This window comes from Protopterus annectens, chromosome 16.part0 (assembly GCF_019279795.1).
Source record: "Protopterus annectens isolate FY-2018-M chromosome 16.part0, PAN1.0, whole genome shotgun sequence".
NCBI classification, from domain to species: Eukaryota; Metazoa; Chordata; order Ceratodontiformes; family Protopteridae; genus Protopterus; species Protopterus annectens.
In genome coordinates this window covers 660674706-660696496 of record NC_056750.1, presented here as the reverse complement: position 1 = coordinate 660696496, position 21791 = coordinate 660674706, and the positions used below count along the sequence as shown (strand labels likewise).

At 40.0% G+C, this 21791-nt stretch overlaps 1 protein-coding gene across 1 annotated transcript in view; it reads left to right on the top strand.

Annotated features, from left to right (window-relative positions):
* AKNA (AT-hook transcription factor) overlaps positions 1 to 21791 on the top strand; it is an 865316-nt gene that overhangs the window by 600421 nt on the left and 243104 nt on the right. The gene's annotated exons all lie outside the window — the stretch shown is intronic.

Sequence of the window (21791 nt, the reverse complement as noted above, 5' to 3'; positions counted from 1 at the left end):
TGCATCCTATCACCTTTCTCAGGCACTTCATTTCCATCACCACTGGCTTCTTCAGTTTTTCTGCTATTACTGCACAGTTTTCTGTACCATACAGTAGTACTGGTTGCACCACTGTCTTGTACACCTTACTTTTCATCTTCTTTGGCATTATTCTGTCATAGACTACACCTGATGCTCTGCCAGTTGGCTGCAGCTCCTCTGATTCTAGCTTTGACCTCTTCATTCAGACTACTCTTCTCCTCAACTACCCGTCACAGATACTTATAGCTGTTTACCCATTCCACTATCTTCTCTTCTATCTCTATTCTCAGCTTCTTCTGATTTCATCAATTAGCTGCCATTACCACTATCTTATCTGTGCTTAGTTTCATCCCATGTGCCTTCAGATATGCATTCCATTCTCCTATCCTGTGCTGATGTTCTAGCTCAGTCTGCCTGTACTGCCACATCATCTGCATACAGCAGTTTTGTTGATCCGTCGCTTCCAACCTGTTTGCTAATGCAGTCCATCACAAGTATGAACAACAGTGGGTACAGAGCTGAACCCTGATGTACACCCACTGTGAACCCCTCTGTGAGGTCAAACACTGTTCGTATTTGAGTCAGTGGGTCCTTGTACGTAGCCTTCAATAATTCTACCAATGTTTCTGGGACTTCAAGCCACCACAGTACTGCCCGGATCAGCTTTCTTGGGACCTTGTTGTATGCTTTCTCCAAGTCTAGGAATGCCCAGTTTGACACTCTCCTCATCTCTAGCTTCTTCTCAAGTATCTGTCTCAATGCAAACATCGGGTCAGTTATGCTGCATCCTGATCTGAATCCAAACTGCTCATCTCCCATCTTACATTCTACTACTCTGCGTATCCATTTATCAATCACCCTCTCCAGAACTTTCATGCAGTGTGATAGGAGTGTGATGCCTCTGTACTGCCCACAGTTGTGGATGTACCCTTTGTTCTTGTACAGTGGTATGCGTATACTTATTCTCCAGTCATCTGGGATACGCCTTTCTCTCCACACTGCTATTAGTACCCTCAGGAGCCATTTCTCCCCTATCTCACCCAACATCTTTATCATATCTGCTGTGACCTCATCTGAGCCTGCTGCTTTTCCTGACTTCATCTTCCTTAGTGCTGTTCTTACATTTTCTCGGGTGGGTTCCTCTTCTTCTCTCATTGTAGGCTGTTTCTGGGGCAGTACAGCTTCTGTGGGGGTTTTCTTCATTCAGAACCTGCTTGAAATACTCCTTCCATCTGCCTTTGATGTCCTCTGGGCTGGTGAGCAGGTTGTTGCTGGCATCCCTTATGAATGGTGTTTGACTATCTTCTTTATCTTTCTGTCTTTGCCTTGCAACCTGATGTAATTTCTTTGTGCCCCTTACTGAGACACTTTCCAGATGTTGGTACAGTGCCTGCAATGCCCTATTCTTTGCTATTGCAACTTCTTTCTTAGCTTCTTTGTTAGCCAACCAGTAGTCCTTCCTAGCCTGGTCAGTCTTTTCCGTCTCCCACTTCTTCCTGCACTCCTCTTTTCTTTTGATGACTTCCTGGACTTCTGCATTCCACCACCGGCTTTCCTTATGTACCTTATTTCCATACCTGGCTCGGCCACATATCTTTTCTGTAGTCCTAAGCCATGCTGTATTTAGGCGCTGCCATTCAACTCCACCTACTTCCTCCTATTCTTGGGGTGCTAGAGCCCTGAGTAATTCCTTAAACTGTTGTACTTTCTCTCCAGTCAACTTCCAGGTCTTTAGCCTGGTCTCTGCTGACCTTAGACCCTTCTCTGACCACTGCTTGTAATTGATTGTTGCAACTAGTGGTTTATGCTGTGGGCCGACTGTTTCACTGGGAATGACTTTCCAATCATGGATTTTGCCCCAGTGCCATTTCCTTACTAGGAGGAAGTCTACCCGAGTTGCATGTTGACTATTCCTGTATGTGATCTTGTGACTGTCACTCTTTCTGAACCATGTGTTGGCTACTATCAAGCCATTTGCCAGAAAGAAGTCTAGAATGGCTTCTCCTTCTTTATTCCTGTTGTCCCACCCATGTGGATCCAGGCAGTCCTCGTATCCTGTTCTGTCTGTCCCAATATGTGCATTCAAGTCACCCGTTATCAGCACCAGTTCCTGTTGTCCTGCTTTATTTAGTAGGTCCTGCAACTGCTGTCTGAGTGCACTCTTTTCCTCACTATCACAAACCTGCTGTGGGGCATAGGCTGAGATTATGAATACTTCCCTTTCATTACACTGGGGTCTGACTGCCATGAGTCTGTCATTAATTCTGATATCCCTTACCCTTACTTTGATATTCCTTACTTATTAGATGAATAACCTTAGTTATTTTAAAAGCAGTTTGATTTTAATAAATGTTTGTGTCAGTGAAATTTGCATATTTGTACAGTTCTATTGTAGATTGTATAGCAAATTATACAGCACTAATCGAATATAATTACTATTGAACCATTATCCAAAGCGTACACATCATTGCATAATCAGTAATATTAGCCACCTTTTTATACACATCCTTTGTCAAAGGTGCATTCCCCAAGAACATCACATGAGGCCAGTACATAGTACAAAAATTCCAAGTACATATTTGTAGACTTATTGTCTGTAAACCCACTGATTCATTTTGTAAGTGTGTGCATTTGTAGCCAGCCTTGTAGCATTACATGAACTGTATTCAATTAGTACTTCCATTAACACATTGGCATGGAAAGTTGGTGGCATTCCTGTCTCCTTTACACTTTATAACCTGCTGACAACATTCTGTTTTTGTCTGCTTAGTGAAGTAAGCTTATGCTAAACAATTCAAGTGTAAACCTTGTAGCTTTTGAAACATGTCTCATTGAAAAACCCAGTACTGTTTCATTACCAGTGAGCAGGCATACATGTATCACCTTTTCAAGTATGTTTCAGTATTTTCAACTTCTCTGTATCATTATGCAAAACCAAACACGTATTTCATAGGATCTTTGGATCATCGCAGATTACTAGGCTATCAACCTGGAGGTTATTTTAAGCCCAGCCATTTCAACCCAATGTAATACCTTAGAGGTACTAATCAGTACCCAAGATTGCATTTAGTGAAAACTCACCATGTCCAGGAGGGCTGTGGGCACTATCCCCAGTAAGAATTCATGGTGTCCTATCCACTCATTCAGATTCCTGCTGTACAGTGTCATAGAGGTGCTCTGTTTCACATGAATTGATAGCCTATTCCAAAGACATGGCAGTTGCTGGGAGATAGATCTGCCCCTCCAGCATGTCCTATTTAAGTCACAGGCCATATTTAAGTCCCAGAAACAGGTAGTCCTAGACCCATTTGATTTATGGATATGCAGCAAGTTCACTAGGTTTGGGTCTTAGGTTGCTCTGCAGGCCAAGCATAAGTCTCTCCTAAGAAGTGTATACGATACAGAGTACAGTGACAGGGATTTTAGTTGGACCATTTAAGACACATGCTGGAGGCTGTTTATCATCTTTGTTAGAAACCTCTGAGGTCTCTCTAATTGCTATAGATGCTTAGTACAGTACATACCGAATGGGATGTTGTATTCCATTATGCACCAGATAAGTGCAGAGTGTAGGAGGGTTATAACTTCTTTTGCTCTTGAGGTGATGCCTTTACTAATCAAGTGAGCTACGTGGAAAGCTTTCCTTACAATGGTGGACACGTAGTGGTCAAAGTTAAGGTCTTGGTCAACCTGTAATCCCAGGTCCCTTACCACTTCATGGGTACTTAGGGTATTGTTATTGATTTGATAGTGTGAAGGGACATTATTTGTGCTGAAGGGAATGATTCAGTTCTCTGCATTCACTTTGAGACCATGACTAATGCACCACTCCATCCTGGAGTATACTGACATCATTTGGGGATGCAGTGATTGCACCTAGTTTGCAGTCGTCTGCAAAGTTGGTCAGCCACACCCTTTTAGGTTTGACCTGAACTTCTGAGAAGTATGCACCAAACAGTAGGTGGCCCAGCACTGAACCCTGTGGCACCTTGCTGGTAACAGATCTGCTGGTTGATGTGGAGTCACCCACTTTGATATTGTGAGTCTGGTTTTTGAGCCAGTTGGCAGCCTATCTTACAAGGAAGGAGTTTGCATTTAGTTTGCCAAGTTTATCTGTAATGCCTGAATGTGGGTTTGAGTTGAAAGCCTTTGCCAAGTCAAGGTATGCTGTGTGCACAGATTTGCCCTCTTGAATGTCCTTGGTCACACATTCAAAGAAATCCACCAGATTTAACAGGCAGGATCTGCCCTTCCTGAAGCTGAATTGGGTAGGGTCCAGGGTTTGGGAGGTCACCTATGTCTTTATTTATGAGGTTCATAATGATGCATTCCATGGCCTTACAGATGAGGCTGGCCATCCTTATGGGTCTTTAATTCCCTGGGTCTGTTCTAGGCTACCTTTGTGGAGGGGAATTACTGTAGCTGTTCTCCATTCAGCAGGAACGAACCCTGTGGTTAGGCTATGATTGAAAATGGTACTTAGTGGTGATGCTAGTTTGTTTTAGCCTGTATAGAAGACAACTTGGGATGTCATATGGCCCCATAGAGGCAGTGTTCTTTGCCTTAGACAGGGCTTTGAGGAGCTGCTTTTCAGATATGTAAGGTGGAGGATAAGTTTGGGGAAGGGTTTGTTGTAAGTTAGGCGGAGATAAGGGAGTGAAATTTTTGCCAAACCTATCTGCTAGCAGGTTCGCTATCTCTGTGGGATCAGTGTGTGCATGATACCGATGGCCACCAGCTCTGTACATGCTTGGATCCTACCCTTTAGGTTACGTACATAGCTGTAAAAGGCCTTATGGTTATCTTTGGCAGTTCTTGTTAGGTTTCTGTCTAAGGAGCTCTTGAACAATTTGAGAAGCTGTCTTATTTTCCTGTTAAGGCTGAGGAGGGTGATTTTCTATTCTTGGGTCTTTGTTTTCTTGGACAGAAACTTTTTGAGTTTATTTGTAGAGTTTGTTGATGTTGGAAGTCCATCATGGCAGCTTGATTTTACTTGGGGCTCTATCTTTGATTCTATCTGGTACAGTCAAATGTATACACTTATGCAAGTGAATTGTACAGGGCTTTAGTGTAAGCTTCATTGTAGTTACCACTTTCAGCTTGGAGTGGGACTTGGAATGCATTTATACCTTCACTTAGGAGAGTATAGTTTACCTTAGTGAAGTTTTATAGTCTGATTTCATCCTTTGTTAGTTCTGGTGTTTAGTGTCAGTTCGAAGGTGACTGATTTGTGGTAAGTTTTAAGTAATGAAGTTACTTAAAACTTTACAGTGCAACTGTTTGATATTTTTTTGAAGACCAGATCTAGAATGTTTGTTCTTGCTAGTGTATGGACAATTTGCTCTAGGGCATTTGAATTTAATGTCAAGGAACTCAAGAAAATTAACTTTAAATTAGAGTGTCACATATGGAATACAAGTGGAAAGGAAAATTTTGCAAATTAACATGTCATACAGAGAGTAAAAGTGGCAAGAAAAATTGGGGGAGATTGCAGCTGTAGTAGAAAGACCATACCTCTCAACCTGGAAACATCAAAAATCTGGACAGGGCCCATGAAAAAGAGGTACAAATCTGTACGCTGATTAACATATAATTTGCATACATAATTATGTAACCCCACCCACTCCAGTGGAATTGTGGGATACCAACGTTCAAATGCAAACTGAAGAACAGATAATCAAAAATGGCACCAGAGTCCCCTGCAGCCATTCCAATGTACCATTATCTGGTTAATTTGCCCTATTTACCATAAACACTATAATGTGCTTACTGCTTTACTTCTACAATGTTTATTTGGATTAATTAAAAGTTTTTACATTTTATAGCATAAACACTACTAGACCTCTGCTAAACAGTCTCAAGCGATACAGTCTCACAATGAAAACAGACTTAGCATTATAACTTATCTGCCCTTGAAACCGTGATTCATTGAAACAACATTGAAACCCAAAGAAAAAAAATGCATCTTGGCCAGTAGATTAGCTAGCTTTTGGGTTTTTTTCAAATCATAGAACCTGCACACAAAACATTACATGTGTTCTGATGCATCTTCAGGACAATATTAAATTATATTCCTTGTATAATACAGCATACTTGCTACAGTCGTTTTAAATTTATTGTTTTGAACACTTTTACAGTAAGCAATGAAACAAAATGCATGAACCAATATTTGACTAAACTGCCCAGTTCAGAACATTTCCATTATAAAAGTCTGAGCAATGTCTACAATCCACCAGTATCACTAAATATGCACAATCTCTGCAGAAGTAAAAGTCACATAATATTTCTACATTAAGGAGATATGTAACTAATGAAGAGGTTGTGTCAAAACAACTTAATATTTCATTGTTTCATCTACAAATAACGTGCCTGTTGCCCTTGAGATATAAATTGCCTGTCGCATAGAAAAAAAAAAAGCCAGTAATATTACAACTGGGAATGGATGGCAAACTGATAACAGGTTCAGAATTACTAGCCATGTCTGCCAAAGAGAACATTCTCAGGACTGCAAAGTACAACAGAGTACAGTATCATAAACTACATGCTGTGGGATTAGAACCCCCACAGCCTTCTACATCAAAAGTAAGTTGTACTACTTAGTCTACTGACAACACAAACACACTTACTATCAGCAGTACTCTACTCTCCCCCTGAAGACCTATGCAGCATAAGAAATCTGGAAATAACCAAAAATTGATTGGGAAGGGGACAAAAGCCCAAACCCAGGGACACATTTTAAACATTGTTTGTATGATCTTAGAACAGTTGCTTGCTAGTACGAAATGTTTCGTGTTACCAAGCATGCATTTCCTGAAAGACAGGAAGACTGAAACTTAAATGGCAATTATTTAGTGAATTCAGTTCTCACTGGATTTGTCAGAAAACAAAAATTTTGAGAAACAGACCAAAAGTATGTATGAGCCAACATTCCAGACAGTCTCTCTCCCACACTTTCTGCTGCAGCTGTTAAACCAAAAGCAGTTTAAATAAGTAAAGCACATTGCCCTGCCTGCAAGTCAATATGTACATGAAAGCACATTTTCTCCTGCACCCTTTAAAATACAAGTAAAACAAAAGCAATTTTTCTGTTAAATAAGCACACACTTTCTCTTCCTGTAAGCCAAGCCAATATGTACATAACAGCACATGTTCTCCTGCAGCCGTTAAAATACAATAAAATGAAAGCAGTTTCTCTGTTAAGTAAAGCACAAGCACACACTTTCTCTTCCTGTAAGCCAAGCCAAAATGTACATGAAACTGAAACCACGTTTTCTCCTGCAGCTTAAAATACAAGTAAAACGAAAGCAGTTTATCTGAGTAGAGAGCACAGCACACACTCTTGCCTGTAAGCCAATGTGAACATGAAAGCACATTTTCTCCTGCAGCCATTAAAATACAACAAAGCAATTTCTGTTAAAGCAAGCACACTCTCTTGCCTGTAAGCCAACATAAACATGAAAGTATATTTTCTCCTGTAAAGCATCCTATTGCTAGTGCATTCAAATAAGAAGTTACGAATGCAATGCGAGCACAAATAGCAATGAGCGAAACGGAACTTCAAACAGTAAAGAAATTTTCTTAAGGAGCCCAAAGCATGCTGTGCATTCAAATAAGAAATTACGCAACTGTAAATGAATTCATTTCTGAATGAGAAGTTACCAACACCAGACTTGTTTGCAAATTAATCTGTTTCTTACGGAGCCCAAATACATTCAAATAGAAAGTTACCAGTGCAAATACGAGCCCAAAGAAAACAAATAGCAATGAAGGGGATTGCAAACATGTGCACAGATACACAACACAGCACATAAATACACCTATCCACAATTGTCCCATGCTTACCTGCTCGCGATGCTTGCTGCTTGGAAAAATAAAACTGATATGGTACTGCTGCAGTGCTGCCTGTAATTCCCATTGCTGTTGTATACTTGCTCGCAGCCGGCCCGACTTGGAAAAAAAAAAAACTGATGAGCAACATTACTGCCTGCCATTAATGTTCCTGCGGCCTGCCTGGTAAGGTTCAACTTCTCGCTGCTCAGTATTCCCTTCGCTACCACGCAGCCAGCTGGAAATAGCCGGAAATAATGGCGAGCTCCTTGAGCTCAATTCCGACTGGCTGGTAGCTGGCGCTGGCGTCATCCACGCGCTGGCGATGACGTCAGCTCCGACAGCGATTTTAAAAATAAAAAATGAAGCAAAAATGCGTAAATGAAGGGGTGCCAATCGGGAATCGTGGCACCCCTTTATTTGGACCCCAAAACTCGGTAAATACCGAGTAATTCGGTATGGTTGGGAGGTCTGAGAAAGACCCATGGACCTCCTTCTGTAAATAAGCATGTATATTTGGGTAAGAACTTCCTTTGCACTGTTTATCTGAACCCTAAACTTTTACTTTATCTGTTTGAAGAACAACTAACATAAAATAACTTCTCCACACTGTTTTAAGGGTGATTTTGTTGAATGACAACTGCGTTAATGACTGCAAGTCTAAAAAAAGAAAAATGTTTTAAACTAAATAAACTGCAGCCTTTACATGTATAAACTAATAGGTGTTAAGACCACATTTCCCTTCTTTCACTACATGCTATTTTTCCTATTTCAGGTTAAACAAAAAGAAACTGAATAAAAAAAGATATAAAGACTTGAGGCCAGATTCAATAACGCCTACACTAAATGTACACTGTTCTGAGTTAACAGATGACACAGACATAACTTGTACCTTCTGCCTCCTAATTTTAGTTTTCCTACTGATATTCTTGCAGCTTTAAATATGGACAGGGATTTATAAAGGTTACCACAAAGGGTCGACCACATGTACACTTAGTGTAATCTTTTTGAGTGACTAGAAAGCACAAAAAAATGCGGTACGAATTTTATTGAATACATATTGTGTACACTTAGTGTAGGCTTTATTGAACCTGGACCTTGGTGTAACTGGTTTACTGTATGCAGTTCTTAGGTTTGTAGTTCAAAACCATTCTCCTACCTTCCCTCTGTATGTAAGTTAATTTAATTTGGTATATCATCTCCTGTTTAATTTTCATCTATTAACATTTCTTCATCCACCATTTACATCATTATTGACATTCAGAAGAGTTATATCGTCTTTTCTTAGTAACAGACACTTTTCCCTATGGACAAGCCATTAAGCAGGGTCCTTTTTTTAAACACACAGCTCATTTTACTGAATATTTCTGTTTAACATATCCTGTTTGTATACTTCACATCTTCTGTTTATGTAGTCTTTATTTAAATGTCCTTCTTTCAAAGTTCGGGGAATGCAATGGATATGAACATTTCCGTGTGGACACTGCAAAGGCTGCGCCTTCATAGACAGGTCCAATACATTTCAACATCCTGTTACTGGACGTGTGTATTGTCTGAAATATTTTGCCAACTGTACTACCAGGAACCTGGTCTGTTTAGTGAAGTGCCAGGGTTGTGAATCATTTTATGTTGGCAAAACCAACAGAATGTTGAAGGAGAGGGTCCTACAGCACTGCAGAGATATAAGGACTGGTGGTGAGCACAATACAGTGGCACAGCATGTTAGAAGTACTTGGGACATACTTTCACATTTATGGTCCTGCAGTTATGTGCTCTAACCAGAAGAGGGGGTGATATTTCCTTCCACACAGAACAGTTGAAGTAAACTGGATTGCAGATCTGCTGGCGGATAGAGTGCTGGGGCTTAATAGTGTTTTACCACTGAAGCCTGTTATTAGAGGGCGTAGACCCTGGAAATCAAATTGATTGGTCCCTCTAGAGGGTGTGCGCTGTATTACATTCTTATTGGTTGAATAGGTTTGTGTTTTATTATGTTTTGTACTTGGATTTGAAAAAGAGTTGGATTACTTGAAAGCTGTTATCCTGGTTATTAAAGATTTTACCTATACTCCGCCATGGCGGATCCTTTGGGTTTTGTTGCTGCTTCTTTAAAAGTAAGAAAGTTTGGCAATTTACACAAAGCCTCTTTTACAGACACTTCACAGAAAAATGACCAAACACCTGTCCAAAAGAAAAAAACAGTCTCTGCAGAATAAATGTTTTCACACAGCTATAGAAACTGAATTCCTGAGAGATTCAGTCACACTTTTAGACTTAAACAGTAATTCTTCTCTTTTTCACAACAGACGTTTTGTAGTCTGTAATGGTTCCATAGAGTATGACTACCAAGGTTATTAAATGTAGTTTGCTTAACAAGTTATGTCTTGCAACAAACATCAAAAAAGACTCCTTACTGACGTGTAATTGCTGTAATCAAGATCAATAGAACACCAAAATGCTTGAGCACATCCAGACAAAAGAAATGTCTTTATGTGGGTTGTACGTCCACACTGAAAACCTGAAGCATGTTTTTCCATGGCTGTTGGTGCTCAATGTGCTATCCGACTCTGCAACTCACATGCTGGCCTTGCTCTAGCTCCCATCTGGAGAAGAAATGCAAATTTATGGCTCTACAATGCCAGGACAATCTCTCTTTCTTATTGTGTTTGTAGTCCCTCATTTTCATGCTTCTGTGTAATTTACTGTCTCCCTTTTCTAAATATCCCACCCTCAGTTCTCGTAATTTTTACAATATACAGTAGTTCAATTAGTCTTTTTTAGATTTTGATTTTCTAGTAATTTTTATTTATTTTTTGCAGCCGATAGCATTAAATTTAATAAGGCTTTACTAAGTCTAGACAATTCATATCTTAAAGCCCAGCTCAGAAGAATAATTTATTTACATACAGTACCCCCTAACATTTCTGATAAAGTATTGTGTAAGAAATCTTTAAAATCTACCTACTTATTGCATTTATAAAACATGGTCACAATTGGCTCACTTTTCCCGATTGCATCTCCAACATGTGCTTATGTGTCTGAGGAAAAAAATTCTGACTTCTGCTTGAGGTATAAAAGTAACTATGCAAACACTTCCAAACAAACCCCTAAACCTTCTGAACTTTGTTGGAAGTCTGACCATCATTAACACTGTGCATAGGTTCATAGGTAAGTACTGGGTTAGCTGCCCTTGTGGGGCATTTTAAACCTAGCCAATTTCCGTTTTTGTGACTGAATTTAACCTATCTCATTTAGTTAGTGACCTTACCCATCCCTTGATCCGCAATTATATATTACCTCTAATGTGAATAACTGGGATCGTGCTATACATAATTTGAGGGGACCCATGCATGGGATAAAGCATTTAGGAGCTGCCTTTGTCCATTAGTAGTTTAGGGGGCAGTGCTATGGTAAATGTTCTGTTTCCCATCCATAGATCTGAGGCATTGTTGAATATGGATAGGGATCAACTTTGTGTTATTTGGCTGGGGAGTTTGTTCCATAGCAGTGGTATCCTCTGTGAAGTATACCTGTTCCTCCATACCATGTTGCAGAAACGCTTAGATATGTAGATTGAGTATTTATAAAACCATTTGACTTACTGATGTGCAGTAAATCCATTATTATTGGGTCAGATAATGCCTTGTATGCCAGACACAGGTCACCTCTTAGCAGTCTGTAGGATACCAAGTATGGTGATAGGGCTTTGAGGCAGTCCATGCAAGACGTTGTTTAGGCCTTGTATCCTGTTAGTAAGGTATCTCTATGGGCATTCCATTTGTTGGGTGTGTCTGGACAAATACTTGCCAAAGTGGGCGTTGTATTCAGTAATTGACATAATGAGGGCTAAGTAAAGGGGAACAGTTTATAAGTAAACATCAGTCTTGAACATTAGCTCTGTTATAACATTGAGAAACTTTTGGCAACCTGACGAAATGTATAGTTTTCATTCTTGGTGCACTTAGATTTTTTTTTCCAATATACAGACCTCTATGAAGAATAATGTATCAAGTCAGTATGCTTTTACTGTAGAAAAGCCTTTAATAAGTACATGGAGTAACTGGCTGTTATACTAACTTTTATATGATAACATTATTTTCTTATGTACATCTTTGGTTCTTAGCTATGCATTTTTAAGCATGTGTACATGTCTTCATATCTCATTTTATGAGATCTATTTACATATTTCAATATCTTGACTAACCCTTCTTAGTTGTTATTTTTAAAGGATGCATTCATTGCCACTATTTTAATATACTGAAGTTCTAGACCTATAAATGGTTCAAAATGAAATATGCCGGGAAACAGCATTGGGTAATGGAAGTACTGAGACTTAAATGGTGCACAGCATGGCAGCCTGTGCAACATGATAAATGATATAGTAATTGTTCTGATTGAGGGGGGGGTGGTGAGGATGTGCTGGCATTCTGAATTTGGGGAAATGGGTAATTGGGACATCCTAACTTGGAGGGGTGAAGGGTTTACTGTTAGCATAATAAATGAAATTGAGTAGATATTGTAGGGTAAGTACTGTATAAAGACGCAGAGATTGAAGTTCTGCACAAATTAGAATTGCATGCATGTTCCTGGTGCACATGTAAGAACACAGAGGTACATGAGGATTAATGGTCATGCTGCATAATTAATTCATTATACATACATATTTGCTAGCGGTGGTGGTGCTGCAGTAGCGTTGTCGCTTCACAGTAAGACATTGTCCCATTCGATTCTCAGCTAGACCGTCTTCTGTGTGGAGACATGCGTGAATGGGCGTACCTTCGTTGAAGGTTGTGCGTCAGGGCTGGCAACTCAGCACGTAAAAATCTACTGCCAATCCTTAGCGGACCGGAGTTCCGCTGTGGCAATCCCTAACTGGGAAAAGCCGAAAGGCACAACAACATGCATATTTGCTAGCAACCATTATAATGCAATTACCTAACCTAGAAGATTATTGTACACCACATACATACTGGGCATTAACTTCTGTTGTCCCAGGCACAGCTGCTTAACGGTCATAGCTGTGCTTTTCTGTGCATTGTTGTGCTAACATTGTGTTCCATAAGCATGGTATTACAGATTAGATGGACTTTTATACAGATTGTTTCCATTTGCAGAGCTGTGTCCTACTTCATAAACTCTTCCCTTGCTAACATTTTGTAATGCCTCTGGGATGCGTTACTTCTGGGGATGTGTTCTGTTTGGTGACTCCAGCCCTGTCAGTGTTTTACGACACAGCAGGGTAGGCTGTGACATCTTGCTGTAGATCTCTGGTTCATAAGTCGTGAGTGTCTTGTTTATTCATGCCTTCATTTATATAACTGCTACATGCGTAAGGTCTCAGAAATAAGCCTATGAATACTACTTGCATTGTGTGCCTCTGAATTACATTGGCCACATTGTGCTTTAGTGTCAATATTCAGTCATGTACCAATCCTTTACATTCCTTGCCAGGTTTATGAATATCATCCTTTGTAATTAGACATTAATTGCCATGCATGGAACAATTTAATAAATTAAATAATACATGATAAAGTCAGGAAAGGGTAATTGGTCCTGTCCTGTGAGAAGAGTAGAACAATCATTTTGCTGTAATGAGCAATCTGTAGTCATCAGAAAGAGTCAAACTGGCTGTACAAAAGAAGCAGTTCACAGTTATTAAATGTGCTGATATTGAAGCCCTTTTCAAATTAGAGAACTGGTAAAGTGGACATTTCATATTGTCATGTGCACAAAGCGCAAGTGATTGCATTTCACTATTTGACCAGTAGATATTACTGCTCTGTAGAAGGTAATCATGACAGTCAATGTGACTGCACAGCGCTTAATGTTGGACATCTGCATAGGTATGCAGAGCACTTATAATGGGACTATGAAATTATTGACTAAAATGTTACTACATCGCGCACTTCCACATACATTATTTAGTATAGTCTGTCAGTTTAGTAGAGATGTAATACTGTATTGTACACCTAAACCTGGCAGCAATGCTGGGTTTGATTCCTCAAGCCTTCAGTTGCCGGCTTTGTGACTCTGAGCAAGTCACTTCACCAGACATTGCTCATGGTACTGAACTGAAAAGGTACCGTGTTCATTTAAAGAGACTGTCCCAGAGTTTTTTGTTTTGATTCTGGTCTTTGTTTACATTTTCAGTCTAGCTTTCTGAGCATGTCCCAGCTTTGGCTGTGAGGAGTTGGGGGAGGAAGGCTTACAGGAAGTTTCAGTGGTCTTGTATTCCATTTAAAATTTCTGTTGATAGGATCACAGGAAATTACTAGGCTATTGACCTAGAGGTCATTTTAAGCCTAGCCGTTTCATTCACTGTGATACCATAGAAGTACTAGTCAATACCCAAGATTGCATTTAGTGATGACTACCCATGTCCAGGAGGACTGTGGGCACTATCCTATTAAGAATTAACAGTGCCGTATCCTCTCTAAGTTTCTCTTGAACAGTGTCATAGAGGTGCTCTGTTTCACATGAATTGGTAGCCTGTTCCAAAGATGTGGCAGTTGCTGGGAGATGAATCTATCCCTCCTGCATGTCCTGTTTGTCGCACGCCATATTTAAGTCCCTAGAATGGGTAGCCCTAGACCCATTTGATTTACAGATTTGTGGTAAGTTCATTTGGTTTGGGTCTTGGGTTGCTCTGTAGGCTAAGCATAAATCTCCCCTAATAAGTCTAAACGATACGGAGTATAGTGTCAATGACTTCAGTCAGTCCATGTAAAGCAAATGCTGGAGGCCCTTGATCTTGTTTGTTAGAAACCTCTACTGTCTCTCTAATTGCTGCAGGTGCTTAGTATGGTACAACAGTACATACCGAATGGGGCATTCTACTCAATTATGGGCCGGATAAGTGCCGAGTATAGGGGGATTAGAACTTCTTTTGCCCTCTAGGTGATGCCTCAAGTGAGCTACATGGAAAGCTTTCCTTACAGTAGTAGACATACGGTGGTCAAAGTTAACATCACGGTCAACCTGTGGTCCCAGGTCCCTTACCACTTCATGTGTACTTGGGGTATTGTTGTTGATTTTATAGTGTGAAGGGACATTGTGCTGAAGGGAATGATGCTGCATTTATTTGCATTCAGTTTGAGACCATGACTAATACACTAGTCGTTGATTTGTGTGAGACCCTGCTGGAGTATACTGACATCATTTGGGGATTCAGTGATTGCACCTAGTTTGCACTTGCTTGGTCAGCCACAACCCATTAGTTTTGACCTGAACTTCTGAGAAGTATATACCAAACAGTATGTGGCCCAGCACTGACCCCTGTGACACCCCACTTGTAACAGGTCTGCTGGTCAATCTGGAGCCACCCACTTTGATAGTATGTGTCTGGTTTGTGAACTATTTGGCAACCCATCTTACAACGAAGGGGTTTACATTGTTTGCTAAGTTTATTGGTAATTTCCTGAATGTGGGATTGTGTTGAAAGCCTTTGCCAAGTCAAGGTATGCTGTGTGCACAGATTTGCCTTCATCAGTGGCCTTAGTCACCCTTTCAAAGAAGTTCAACAGATTTAACAGGCAGGATCTGCCCTTCATAAAGCTGAACTGGGTAGGATTCAGGGCTTTGAGATGAGGCTGGTCAGGCTTATGGCTCTGTAATTCCCCGGGTGTGTTGCTCTGCCACTTTTGGTGAGGGGAATAGCTGTAGCTGTTTTCCACTCTGCAGGAAGAAAGCCTGTAGTTAGGCTGTGTACTCAGAGGTGATGCTAGTTCATGTTTTAGCCTGTTTAGAAGACAGCCTTGGGATGTCATCTGGTCCCATAGAGGCTGTGTTCTTTGCCTTGGACAGAGCTTTGAGGACCTGCTCTTCAGATATGTAAGGTGGTGGGGGGGAGTTGAGGGAAGGTTTGTTGTAAGTGAAGAGGGGATAAGGGAGTAAAATATTCACCAGACCTATCTGTTAGCAGGTTCCCTATCACTGTGGGGTCAGTGTGTGTAATATTCTTGGCCACCAGTTCTGCACATGCTTGGGTCCTAGGATTTGACAAGTTGTCTTATTTGCCTGTTAAGGCTGAGGAGGGGGCTTTTCCATTGTTGGGTCCTTGTCTTTGTTTTCTTGGACAGCAAATTTTTGTGTTTATTGTACAGTTTGTTGATGCTGGATGTCCACCATAGCAGCATGGTTTTACTTAGGGCTTTCACTTTGGTTCTATCTGGTATAGTCAGGTTTATACACTTATGCATTTGATTGTACAGGGCTTTAGTGTAAGCTTTGGCATAGTTTCCACTTTCATCTTGGGGTGGAGCTTGGAATGCATGTATACTTTCACTTAGGAGGGTACAGTTTGCCTTGGTGAAGTCTTTTAGTATGAATTCACCCTTTGTGAGTTCTGGTGTTAGTGTCAGTTTGAAGGTGACTAAATTGTAGTCAGTTTTAACTAATGAGGGTCCAACAGTTGCAGCAGAGCACCTGTTTGATGTGTTGGTGAGGACCAGATCTAGAATGTTTGTTGGTCTTGTCAGAGTATGGACAATTTGGTCCAGAGCATTTGAAGAGCATTTGAAGGAGGGAGGGTGGCCTAATGGTTAAGGTGGTTTGCCTTACAAACACAAGGTGCAGGGTTTGAGTCTCACAGGGGATAACTGGCTAGGCTTAAAATGGCTCACAAGAGCAGTTAGCTTAGTACTAATCTATGAACCTATGAACCTATGAATTCACAAAGTCAAGGAACTTTTGTGCTAGCAAGTTTGGGCTAAAGTAGGTTTCCCAACTGATGGTGGAATAATCGAAATCCCCCATAACCAGTATGTGTGGCAAAATTTGAATTGTCTTCAGTTTCATTAAGTAGGCTTCATGGGTGTTGTGACCCATGGAGGGGGATCTGTTACTGGCTGTGACTTAAATGGGGGTCTTGCCCACTGTAACCTGGACCTGGCATAACTCCATGGAGTTATCCAGTCTAACTAGATGGGAGGTGAATTTATCTCTAATATAGATTGAAACACCACCTCCCACATGTTCATTTTGCGGTCTAAAGGTGTGGAAGGCATTGTAGCCTTGCAGTGTTGGGGTACTCTCTGAGGCCTTGAACCAGGTTTCTGTGACTGCACAAACATCTACATTTTCTAGTGATAGAAGTACTTGCATTGAGTGCAATTTTTGGTTTAAGCTCCTAGCATTTGGCAGCATGACCCTTATTTTGTTCCGATTGGTTAATTTCACATTAGTAATGTTGTTTTTGAGACCTTGCCTAAATAAGGTACTATGGGGGAGGCAACAGCCTTTGCCAGCAGACAAAAGCCTAGGGGTGCCAGGTACAAACTGTCCCTGGCAAATAAGCTAGGTTTGTCAACCAAGGCTTCCCAGGCAAACAAGAACTGGGTCCTCTTGGAATGACACCAAAAACTAAGCCAAGTATTGAAATCTGTTATTTTTTTCTTTATACTGTGGCATCATTCTAGGTGAGGGTAGTCTGCTTCTCACGGCTAGGGACCTACCTGCCTGGGACACATACTCAGAGAGCTTGACTGTCTCTCTTCATATAGTCCGGTGAGGTATGTCTCAGGTCATTCACACCAACTTGAACTATGACACAGTCATAAGCGTACTTGCTGCTGTGAGACCTGAGTGCATGTGTGATTTGGCGAAACCTGGCACTGGACACACAGCTGACCGTGACTTTTCCAACTTGGTGAGTGGTCTCACTATTGAGTCTCCAATGACAAGAAAACTTGTTTTTTTTTAGTGTGATGCCTTATGGGCCTGGTGGGTGAGACACTGGTGTTGCTTTTTGTCATGGAAGCTGTGGAGACTGTGTTAGCTGTAGCAGACTTGTGTTTTGGAAGTCTCTGGTGTTTCAGTAAGTTTTTCGAGAGAACATCCGCGTATGTGGATTTAAGTGTTTGATGTGTACTATGTGTGTGAGTAGTGGTAAGTGTATAAGAAGTGGTACTATGCGAATATGTAGTGGTGGGTGAGTTGACAGCCTTTATTGAGTTACTGTTTTTAGTGAGAGAGGGCATGGATTATTGGTGTAAATACATCTGTCCACTGTGCTAGATTGTGTTATTAGTAGAGTGTTGTCTATGTATATAAGGCAATTGCTACGCTGCCTCAAGAGACCCAAATCAACAAGGTTGGCAGGAGAAACAAGGATGCTCCAACTGTCCATATTGCTAGGTTGAAGACTGTTGTCACTAGGAGTGGCTTTTCAGAAATGATCATGAGGAGCTCAGTGAATGGATATTTCTGCCTGGGTTTTAAGGGAAAAATTGTTGAATTTAACTGTCCAACTTTGGTGCACAATTGCACGGTAGTGCATGGTGCTGCTCAACACGAAATGCAGGGCCTAAATACCAGAAGCTAAAACTTGAAAAAATAACTCTAATAAAATTCAAAAGGACCAATGAGGATGCTTATTCCAAGCCCTAGGCTGGCTTCCCTTCATCAGTCAGGTCCCAACAACACAATTCTCTCAGAAAAGTACAGATAGGCTCCTTCCAATCCAAGATGGCTTGTAAAACGTGCTCAAAACAAACAAGCCGTTACAGACATTTCCAGAAGCAGCAGCCCAGGATCTGGACTATGCTACATCTACTAGCTACCCTAGTTTCAATGGCAGCACTGGAGAATGTTTAACACATCAGAAAAATAGCAGTGAGACACTGAAAAAACATTTAAAACGGCTCTCACTGAGTCATTCAGTAGTTTCACTTGTGCTTTTTATTTATTTAACCTCTCAGGAATTTTTATGACCTCACTTGCTTTTACCTTACAGGAAAGCATATGAGCAATGCAAAGCTAAAATATTAGTAAATGGGGTTTTCCGTTCATTTAATATCATATTTTATTTTGTGCGGATTTCTGAATGCTAGCCAAGTGCTATAATGTTATGCATGGCTGCCACCTCTTTAGAAAGCATCAGAATGTTGCAAGTTTCAAAGAGTAGTAGCAGCAGTCTTCTTTTTTCCATGTTTTGCTTTTGCATCTCTGAATACTAGCCAAATGTAATGGTTTTCTGACCTTCTGTAAAAAAAAAAAAAAAAAAAAAAAAAAATCACATGCGTTAAGCAAGCAATAGTTTCATTTTTAAACAATGTAGTTCAAAGCTGTCTGTCACAATTGGGACTGTACAGTACGGCAACCTGTGATAGTTCTACATACTAATTCTGAGATTGCTTTCTGTAGAGTAAGGGGAATACGTCAAGAGGCTGCTATGGTTTAGTATGAGTTAATTAAACTGTACTCTCTTGACTATATTGCTCACATTTATGCTGTAGAGAATAAATAAAGGAAATGAAAAGCTGCACATTTAAGGTACGATTTTTGATGAGTTCATAAAATGTAAAGACTGAGAGTCTTGTCTAAACACACCTACCACAAACACACACAAAAATGTAATAACCTGATGGTTTCCTAGTAATCAGGGACTGAAAGCTTTGACAGGAACTGAATATTGTTAATTGTGTTAACCAGAGGGAATGAAAACAGAGCTACGTAAAGTAAATTGAAACCTGGAGTAGGGTTGATGATGATGTGGTAAGTGGAAGGTGACAACTGGGACATGTCAGGCCAATTTTCTTTCTGTCAGAATTGTAGACTCTGGGATTATCTCTCTAAGTATTGGCGTGAATGTATCAAATGCAATGTTTTTATAAAGTATTAGGACACTCTCAACACATGCACGTGCCCCCCCACACACACACACAGCATATAGGTGTTATATTTACACTAAGGCTTTCAGGCACTTTTTTGTGATGACTTGGTAAGAAGTCTCTAAGTACATGGCCATACACGGAGTGAAGAAGATTGTAAGAGAGGAGGGGGTGTTTTTCACACCAAGGAAAAAGATACGGAGAACAACTTTAGTGCAACAGACAAATGAACAGTCTAAAACAAAACAGTAATAGACATAATAGTAGTACGAACTCTGCATACCAGAAAATGAGCAAATTTTACACCTTGTAGTATGTAATCAACAATATATAGAGCTATTATTTATGTTGTACTATGGCAAACAAGCCCTACTACAATTCATGCCATATTATTGATAACCTAGAACTATTGGTAATCTTACTTGCATGTGACATCCTACAAAACACAGATAGTTTATATTGCTCGTCCCTCCCTAGTATAGGTGACAAACAGGCTGGGGTAGTTCATTAATATGCTTAATTACATAGAAACAGATCAGGATGGTTAGCAGCATTGCAAATTTTCAACAAACTGATTAACAGACAGGCTACACAGACATGCATGCTTACATCTCAAAAGCTAACTACGAAATGGCAGTCAGGCTCGCACGTGCTCAGTATTTATACACTTGTGCAAGCCCCTAGAAAGCTTCTTAAAGCTGTACACACACACTGATCTACAATTTAGAAGGTAAATTTCATCACCTTAGGTTGTGCTGAAAAATCAAAGAAATGTGAACTGTTTGTGTTTACATATGCACACAAGACACGTACAACATACACACAATACACAGTCTCTTTATGTAATTTTTTTTGTGGGTATACACATTTCACTGATACCTTAATTCAACAGCTGAACAGATCATTTGAGTGAGCTACAACAGATAAACATGCTGTGTGGCTGAATAGCCTGGTATGGTGCTAAACTGGAAGAGATGTAAATGAGAGACAGAGTAAAAACAGGATTTGGTATCCTTATTTACCACATTTGCAATGTATATATATGGGACCGCTATCTCCCCTTCCCACTGATAACGAATAAAAAGTTCACATGCATGCATGAGCTGTAGCCTTCAAGAAAGAGTCTCTGTAGGGCAAGCATCTTATACTTCCTAAATTTGCTGATTTAGCAGTACATTTCAAATTAAAGGAACTAAAACATTACTATATAAGGAACGATACCTTACCATCACTTCAGATTTCATATCTATATAGGCGTCATGTATAATTTGCATTTGAATATGTAGCTATCTGGTATTGTCTAGGTATTAACTCCAGTATTTTAACTGCCAATTGAATACTTTAATAGTTTGGTTCTGCATATGTATGTAAATAATGACTGCAAAGTTATCAGTTGTTTTAGTGTTTTTTTATTGTTAGATTTGTTTTTATTAAAACTTTCAGTGTGTTAATTGTACGTTACATACTTGTACAGTATTTGTAAACGCTATTAACATATGCGTAAAAGAGGGTCTTTGTCATTATATTAGGACAAATAATTACATGCTAAACAACAAACCAATCTTGCCTTGTGTTTATAATAACACCTTCACGTCTACTGTTGTGATGACTATGAAGGCTAAATGCAAGTTGATAGCTTGGTCAAAAAAAAACTTTGTAGTAATGAACAGGATGAAGACCTTTTATAAATGAAGAGGGATGCTTCACAGCCTTGACTTATTGTCCAGATTGACTGTCTTGGTTAAAAGTAAGTTAATGGTAAACTGATCAGAAATTCTTACCTAAATAGCAATGTACAAAAATGATTTCAAGGGGGGTTAAAGCCTCATATTTAGAACAAGATAGGTTTGCCACCTTTTCAAATGCCCAAAGTGGCACATATTTTGTAGAAATGTGATTTTGCAGGACTAACCATACGCATGGCCAGTGCAAAGGACGGAACTTCACTTTTTTTGCCAAAATAAAAGCTTATTCTTACAGTATTTGAGTAGGTTATCCTGTTTTGTTTAACATTTAGCTGGTTCAGATGCAAAATAATTGTCTTATCCAACTATTAAAGAAAACATAAAAAATAAGATTTCAGGACATTTGTCATTTATTCATTTATTTTAGCTGGACACTACTTTCCAAATAGGAATTGTTCTGTGCAAAGAGGGACAGGTGGTAACCCTAGAACATGTACTTTCTGCTGTTGTCCTGACAGCTGTGTTGGTTAATATCCAAGTTGGCATCAACTTGGTTAGAAATTATCTAGTCTTGATGAACCAGATCCTGTCTTGGGAAATGGTGCATGAAATCAGGAGCCAGTCCTGGATGGGATGCCAGTTTGTCACA